Source organism: Ornithodoros turicata, chromosome 1 (genome assembly GCF_037126465.1).
Source record: "Ornithodoros turicata isolate Travis chromosome 1, ASM3712646v1, whole genome shotgun sequence".
Taxonomy (NCBI): Eukaryota; Metazoa; Arthropoda; class Arachnida; order Ixodida; family Argasidae; genus Ornithodoros; species Ornithodoros turicata.
Genome location: NC_088201.1, coordinates 26,828,324 through 26,836,352, shown reverse-complemented (window position 1 = coordinate 26,836,352; position 8,029 = coordinate 26,828,324). Strand labels below are relative to the sequence as shown.

General features: G+C 44.0%; 1 long non-coding RNA gene across 3 annotated transcripts; it reads right to left on the bottom strand.

The window, feature by feature from the left end:
• Positions 1-1,842: 1,842 nt before the first annotated feature.
• Positions 1,843-7,628, bottom strand: LOC135397807 (uncharacterized). Of its 3 annotated transcripts, XR_010423779.1 has the most exons (6): positions 7,473-7,628; positions 6,729-6,860; positions 6,497-6,522; positions 5,225-6,291; positions 4,834-4,946; positions 1,843-3,464 (listed from the first exon to the last, which is right to left on the bottom strand). It is a non-coding gene; the product is annotated as an uncharacterized LOC135397807 (long non-coding RNA). The 3 variants fall into 3 exon arrangements; XR_010423771.1 differs by having other exon boundaries at positions 6,497-6,860; XR_010423776.1 differs by lacking the exons at positions 6,497-6,522; positions 6,729-6,860 and having other exon boundaries at positions 5,225-5,370.
• Between the last annotated feature and the right edge of the window lie 401 nt (positions 7,629-8,029).

The window sequence follows — 8,029 nt, the reverse complement described above, 5'->3', positions numbered from 1 at the left end:
ACTGCAGTTGTCCGGGTGTTAAGGTGACGTGACAGAAGACGAAAGTTCAGGGAGTTCAGAATATAGTCCTCTGGCGATTTGTAGTTGTTGATCGCAAAAGTTTCTGAAGTTCAGCAGCAGGCACTTGTGTTGCCGTTCGGCAAACACTGATCCCTATCTTGCGTTTCCTCCCCTTTTTTATTTGGTCTAATAAATATAACCCCCCACCCATCTTGCCCGCGAAGACTAGTGAACGAGTTACTCTTCTTCTTGCAATCTGGAATGATATGCTTGGTTTAATAAACGAACAAAAGCTTTCCTTGCCGTATGAATTATTTTGAGTGACAAATACCCAGCGCTGTCACCGGTCGGCTTTCCTATATTTTTCCTGGGGAAGCGGTGAAACTTCAGACACTTCCCCGTTTCGCTCGAGAGGAAGAACCACCTGAATGCACTCACTGTAGCGAACCTCTGTCGGTTTTACACAAACTCATCTCATGTCTATCCAGCAAGGCTATGCAGTAGTGCGCGCAAAACACATTTACCTTATAAAACTACGAGCACATGTCCACATTCCACATCTCTCCGCAGCTAGAAGAATCCCCAGCGCGCGGGCAGAAGCGACAAGCGACCTTCTCACGTGACATATGACGTTCGAACTACAGCCGAACAGGTCCCCCAACGCCATGGAGGAAGGAAACCCTTCCTCCTCCATGCCCAACGCCCCCAACCCCCCAACGAAGCCGGCACTGAATCGGGAGCGTCTTTCCGGAGAACATTCCGTGAGGGAGGAGTGCGAGGAGAACTGGCAAGAGAGAAACAAAGCAAAGACGCATGCGCCGTTACCATGACGACCCTGAGACGCTCTCTGCCTAGAGACAGGAGGATCAAAGCATGGATCAAAGCCATAATGGCCATAATGGCCAGAAAAGCAACGCTTCTGCGCACGCGCCGTTGCCAAGACGACCGCCGACGCTCCCTTCATGTGGCGCGCCGTTTGACATATGGTTTCGATTTGTGGTTAGCTGTGGCTGAACCCAGTCCAGCAGGACAGAGATGGCCGAAGACGTGTCCAGGATTTCCTCCTTAGTTTCTGAAGAGGAAATCCTCAGACAGCACCTGAAAAGCCTCAAATGCGACGCTGGACAGTGGTACGGTTACTTGCCAAACGAAGACTGCCTCGGAAAACTAGAGCGGGATCTATGCAAAACCGGCGTCAGTTTTCAAACTGAGCGATCACGCTACGCCCGCCCTGCAGAGAGAAGTGAAGCTGGTAAGTTGAGCTGAATACATTTCAACTGCAGTAGATATTGATTTGGATTCTTCTGCTCAGACCGATAGACGCTTATGATTGAAAGACATGTCTTTCAATCATAAGCGTCTATCGGTCTGAGCAGAAGAATCTGAATACTTGTATATGTAGGTAGATGAGTGCGGGCATAAAAATTCGTACCCACACGGCATCCGCATGGCCCGCAACCGCAACAACATGCCACTGGTGCAATCCGCATCCGCACATCCCGACCCGCAACCGAATGCGAACACAGTTTCATTTATGCCGCATATGATCATCACAGGACGAAATTTTATTGATGCTGGGGAAACTGTCCGCACCACAAGCCGACGGGCTGGTTTTGCGCCTGCGGGTATTCCCGCGTAATCCGCGGAGGCAGTGCGGGTCGACCAGCAACCTGCTATGACACAGATGTACCCGCGAAGAACACGCTTGCGCGGGTATCCGCGGGTATAACCCCAGCCGCACTCATCTTTGTTTATAGGTACTTGTAACTTGAGGAAAATGCCAGATACATTTTCAAGAAGGTACTGTTACCTGTTACTCAGCTCCTTTTTCATTTACCTGTATCTGCTCTTCAGTTTTTTATTGTTTTTTTCTTCTACAACTTCTACAGCACTAAAGTTTGCAAACAAGGGATACACAGCAAATGACGCACACACAATGAAAAGTTTGGGTTTGGAATAGCTGCTGCATTAAACTGTGAGCACTTGCACTCACACGTTTTTTTTTTTGGGGGGGGGGGGGGTGGAGGGTGATAGCCCCCCCTCCCCCGATCCATCAGTGGGTCACAGTCAAGACTGAGCTTAGGTTTTTTGTTCTTTTGTTGTTGTGTGCCCATCCTGTTCAGCAACAGCAATTTGTAGGGAATATTGGAAAAGACCAAGAAAAGTAGGTGTGTCTAGTACTTTTTGTGAATAGCTGTAACTGTGCCTGTGTAGTTTTTCTTGTGGTATCTCTAGCTATAACTAAAACACTTTTAGCATGTACTAGCTGTAACCCAGGTACATTATAAAAGTAACTCCATCCTTATGTCGAACGCAAATATTCCAACCTTACTGAAAAGGAGAAAAATTGCTCGTTTAAAATTTTTGTTTCAGATATTTAAGGGCAATATCAGATTAGACTCAGGATCGTTTCTTCTTCCCTTGCAAGCGCGTTCCTCACGTCATCATCATCCTTACTCCTTTAAGCCGTTATTTGCTCGTACGAATATTTTTAAAAACTCGTTTTTTGTGAAAACGATACCTGAATGGAACTCGTTGTCTTTTGATGTTGCCAGCTGTACAATTAACCAATTTGAGGACGCTGTTTCCGTGTTTAGTTTTGTATATTCTTGTTATTCCCCTCCTGCTTGGGCAGTGCCCGCAGTATCATGAAATAAATAAATAAATAAAACTGACAATCCTGCTTTCAATGAACAACTACATTCGTTGAATTATATGATGATGATGACCATGTCAGCGAACTTTATATTTAATGACATGACGGCATTGCAGCTAGGCTCCTGTTCAGCACTGGGAAAGGCGAAGTCCCCATTTCACTGGATATACCCTTTCAAGTTCTATCCAATATAAAGAAGGGGTGCATCTTCGGGAAGGATCGACATGGGATTCAGGACGAAAAGGCAAGTTAATTGTTATACTCACACACAAACTCCGAGTCATTTACCTAGTTTAAACGTAGGTCAGTGGGTTTATTTTTATTTCCGCGTTTTCACTTCATACTGTTGGAAATGCATGAAGTGAAACAGATGACTTCAGAAAATCCCAGAGCTCATCACGTTGCATGGAACTATGGGACGATGATGATAAGAAAAGAATTGGTCAGACGCCAAAGGTGCAAAAAACGCTGCAAAGTGTTACAAAACGGACAGCGGAAGACAAACAGGAACGAGCGCCTTTGCCATGGAATACCAACTAGCCCAACGGTCTGTGTTATTTGGTTAGACGGTTTGGTTTCTACTTTCTTCACATACAAGGTCATCGAAAAAGAATTCGATGGGGAGAACACTTCTCTTCTTTGTGACTGACCTTCATGTAGCTTAGGCTTTCCCCTTACGGATGTGACGAACCATCAGAATGACTATGTACATACTTTCACAAAACTACTGTAGTTCTTAAACCAGCTGGTTCCTTAATGTATCCTATGGTTTCAGGCTTCGGCAGGCTCCACTTCTGACTGGGACGAGCTACCAAAAAAGAAGAAAATGAAAATACAAGCCACAAAGAAGAAGGGATGCACTGCATATATGCACATAAAGAAGATAGAAGCTTATCCAGACTTCAAGGTAAAAATTAATCATCACAAAAACATGGTTGTCTTAATTGTATGTATATACAAACGTTAATGAAAGCAGTAGTATCTACAGTGAGTGATTCATGAGAGCTATTGTAAAGGAAACTACATTGCAGACAAACATTACTTAATCACAAGTTCATTGTCCAATGTGCTTATTATTTTATAGATCTGTGCACTGAAAATGCATGAGCCTTCTCTCAGAAAAAATAAGCACAGTTCAGACCTACACGATGTAACATTTTTACAACAACTTGTACAACTTGTACAACATGCAACATTTTTAACCTATCACATGTTCCTGTGGCCTTGCTTGGGAATGAGGGAAGCAGCAGTTAACTCATCGAGGAGTGGCTTGGTTAGATTTGTATTCTTCTCTCAGCATAAACTATAGTTGTTTAGCAACAAATGGTCTCTGAGGATATGCAGTAGATATCCACCACAGCCATAGACATGAAGTTCCACAGGGGCACAGATGAAATACATAATGCTTAGTATTCAAGTTCCTTCTTTTCCCTTTCTCGTAGCCTTTCCTCCTGTTAGTTGTTGTTTGATGTATCTGAGTTCATACACACAACAAGGGAAGGCACAACCCAGTCACCCTTCAACAAGTCTACTGCTGCATCTCCAGGTTCTTCGTGAATGCCTGAGGCTTATCATACCATACTGCTCTGAGGCTCATGTGTGCACCATCCCTATATTTGTGGCCAGCCTCAGCTATTCTTTGTTTCTCAGATCAAGCTTTCATGCAGGTGCAGCACTAAAAGCTCGTTACTGTTATGTTCAGTTGGCAATGTGTTCATTCTGGCAGTATACACTAGCTTTTTTGTGAGGTATTGAGTTAAGAGTGTCACTTGTTTATCTGTCACTTTTTCTCAAGCTTTGAAATAGTTTGTTAACTGACAAAAATTAAGGAGCTACAACAGCAACAGGAGAATAAATATGAACAGCCCAGAGCATAAATGTGGTGTTTGATTCCCAGTGCTAGTGCCTTTTAGTACCTGCATTTCATGGATTGCATGGCTTACTGGGTGCTTTTGTTTTCTTTTTTTTATGTTCATTTACCTCACCATGCTACTGAGTCTCATTGTTCTGCACACCGTAGGACGAGTAAAACATTGTAGTGCATTTAATTGTACCACATGTAGACATGGAACAAATTTGCACAGTACTGAAATGAGCAAGCATTTACTGTAGTGGCAGTATGCAGAATTTCACACAGCATGCAAGAATGTTCCAATATACAACACAGTGATGCTCACATGTACATACTGTCCTGCAGGTGGATCCTTCCCTCAGTGCAACAGCACGAAGAGAAGCCAAAAGCAAGGCACTTGTCAAGCTAAGCGAGAGCATTGCAACCAACGACAGCTCCCTGCAAATTGAACAGAGGATATACGTCAGCATTTCAGGGAAAGGCATGCACACAAATCATAACTTTGGAGATGCCATTTACTATGCACAGCCAGTAAACGGCAAAGTGGCACAGGAAATTGAAAGACTTGTACATAAGGGCATAACATCCGTAAAAGAACTGCAAAAATGCATCACATACTTTGTTGAAGAGATTTTGTTTCCTGGCAAAGAGAAGCCACAAACTTCATGCAGGGCATTTTACCCTACAAAAAAGGACATCAGCAATCGTGTATGTACCGTATTGAGGAAAGATCGCTTCAGTGCCGTAGACCAGGAGAATGCTGCTGCTCTTATAAATACATTACAGGAGCAGGAACCGACTTCGAGTTTCTTTTTTCGGCCATACCGTTCCTGTGAGTCCATGGTGCAAGACGACCCAAACCCTGAAACATTTTCATGCAATGATGACACCTTGCACACTGTCTCCCGTGAGTGCTCTGAAACGCTAATATTTTGCTACCAATCTGCATTTATGAAATCTCTGATGCAGAAATATGCAGGCACTGTTGTGTGCCTAGATGCAACACATAAGACCACTGACTATGCTCTACCCTTGTTTCTCCTGGCTGTGGAGACACCAGTTGGTTACATGAACGTAGGAACATTCATAACACAGTTTGAAACAGCTGAAAGCATTTCTGAAGCTATGCAGGTTTTCAAGCAATGGTGCCCCTCTTTCAACCCCACGTTTTGGATGGTTGATTATTCACTGCCCGAGATTAATGCGATCTCCAAAGTGTTTCCGGAAGCTCATGTAGTTCTCTGTGATGTACATCGGGAGAGAGCTTGGGATCGGTGGTTGAGAAGGAAGGAGAACAAAGTGAATGACCCACAACTAGTGCTCACAGTGCTGAGAAAAATTGCCAGAGCAGTTACTGCAGAAGAGTACAGCAGCGCAATGCAAACCTTGTTGTCATCCGAAGCCTGGCTCACAAACGAGAAGTTGCAGCGTTACTTAAATGAGGTGTGGTTTTCTGTTGAGAAGATGTGGGTAAAACTACATAGGCTCGAACTTCCTATCACAACAAACAACGGTATCGAGTCACAAAACAAACTGCTTAAAGAGCATTACATAAAAAGCCACAGTGGCCGCAAAAGCCTTTCTGGGTTGATCAGTACCCTTGTGACCCAGTTCCTTCCAGAAAGGAAGCGATTGTTTCATGAAAAAAACATCAAGTTCACAACAGAGTACAGGCTGTGTCGACCTGACCTTCCTCTGTACCTTCACAACCGGCCACCAAATGTAGTGAAGCACATCATGGCACGTATCACAGCTGCTGGTGATTTCCAAAGGGAAGACATATCTGCGGATGAGCCAGGGATATTTAGCATTAAGTCGGCATCTGACAATGGCTTCTACACTGTTAACTTCAATGTACCATGCTGCACATGCAAGGATTTTGTTGCAAAACAGCTCCCATGCAAGCACTTTTGTGCCATATTTCTTCTGGTTGATTCTTGGAGCTTTGAACGTCTACCACAGAGATACCAGGATAGTCCAGCACTCACACTAGAACGCACCACGAATGCAACAGCTGAAATTGAAGCCGAGTTTCAGGATGAGAGCCATATCACATGTTTGACCTCACCAATTGAGATTTCATCACCATTGGCGGATCTAGAAAAAGTTCAAAGGAGAAAGGAAAGGCGTGCAAGAAACAATTTCATCTGTGCTTTAGAGCACTGCAGAAGTTCTGTGTATTACTGTCGGGACACCGAAAGAATAGAAAAGGCACTGGACCTGTTAAAGGAATGTGAAAAAGAACTCCAACTTGGAACTCCGAGATCATCAGGTCTTGCTGTAAGAAGTTCTCCCACAAAGGGATGCTCTGGTCAGCGGAATCAAAGGCCCAAAGGCCTTAGAGTAAGCATCCTAAAGAGGTACCAGGCACACAGACAGAAGTCACAAAATCGAGTGAAAACTGGAGACCTGAGAAAACTTTTTCATGATCCGTAGCCATATGTGATGCCTTTCTATACACTTATGCCTTTGTTTTATTTATTTTTCAGTCAAACCATTTCCAAATAAGTTTCAAATTAAAGAATTTGGGAGCGTTCTCACTATCTACTTATCTGTATCTACCTCTATCTAAAATATATATGTGCGCTGAAATTATTTTCCCAGTTTTAATGGTCACTGCGTCTTGGAAATTTGTTATGGTTGCTTACTGCTATGAAGGATGTGTTCTGTTACTAAAGTGAGACGGCGACCAAGGAAAGCATACATGCTACTATGTTGTCAGAAAGAAAAAAAAAGCGACCTAAATATGCAGATGGCAAAGCATTTCGTACAAATGTTATGTTGAATTGAGTGTCCGATACCTCCCCAGGTAGGCTATATAATTTGTGCATTCTAGCATCACGAGATATATTGAAAAACGGTCTTGTGTACCACTTCGCGGCATTGCTCTCTACGTGTGAAAACGTAAGCGGTTCGCGGTACATTAGTGGATGTAACATGCTCGAATAGATGTAAACAACTTACCATGCTGCACCGCTCTCGACCAAGCGCATGACAAATGCCTTCCTGCCATCTGCGGCAGGCTAAAAACGCCAATTTGGCAGAGTTTTCACTTAACACAAAACAAATCATTTGCTTTTACATGCGCAGAGGACAATCGTGGGACTGTTGGAGCGTCGGCAGTCGTCGTGGCAACGGCGCATGCGCAACAGCGTTTCTTTTTTTTCTTCCCTCTCCTCGCTATCCCTACATAAAGCGTCCTGGGATCGTCATGACAACGGCGCATGCGCCTGTGCTTTGCTTCTTTCTCGCCAGTTCTCCTCGCACTCCTCCAGCACGGAATGTTCTCCGGAAAGCCAGTCCCCACTGAATCGCGCCACCCAGCCAATGCAAGCCGACCAGAGACAACAAAGAAGCTACAGCTGGCTAACCTTTTCAGTGACTTTCATCTTTCATCTTTCACAACAAAGAACTATGCCACCTAGGTAACATTTCATAATTTCACATCGGTTCCCCGCAGAACCTATTGTATATATTTTTCTCTATTATTGTTTCTCTCGCCTGAGGCACCACTTGTGGAG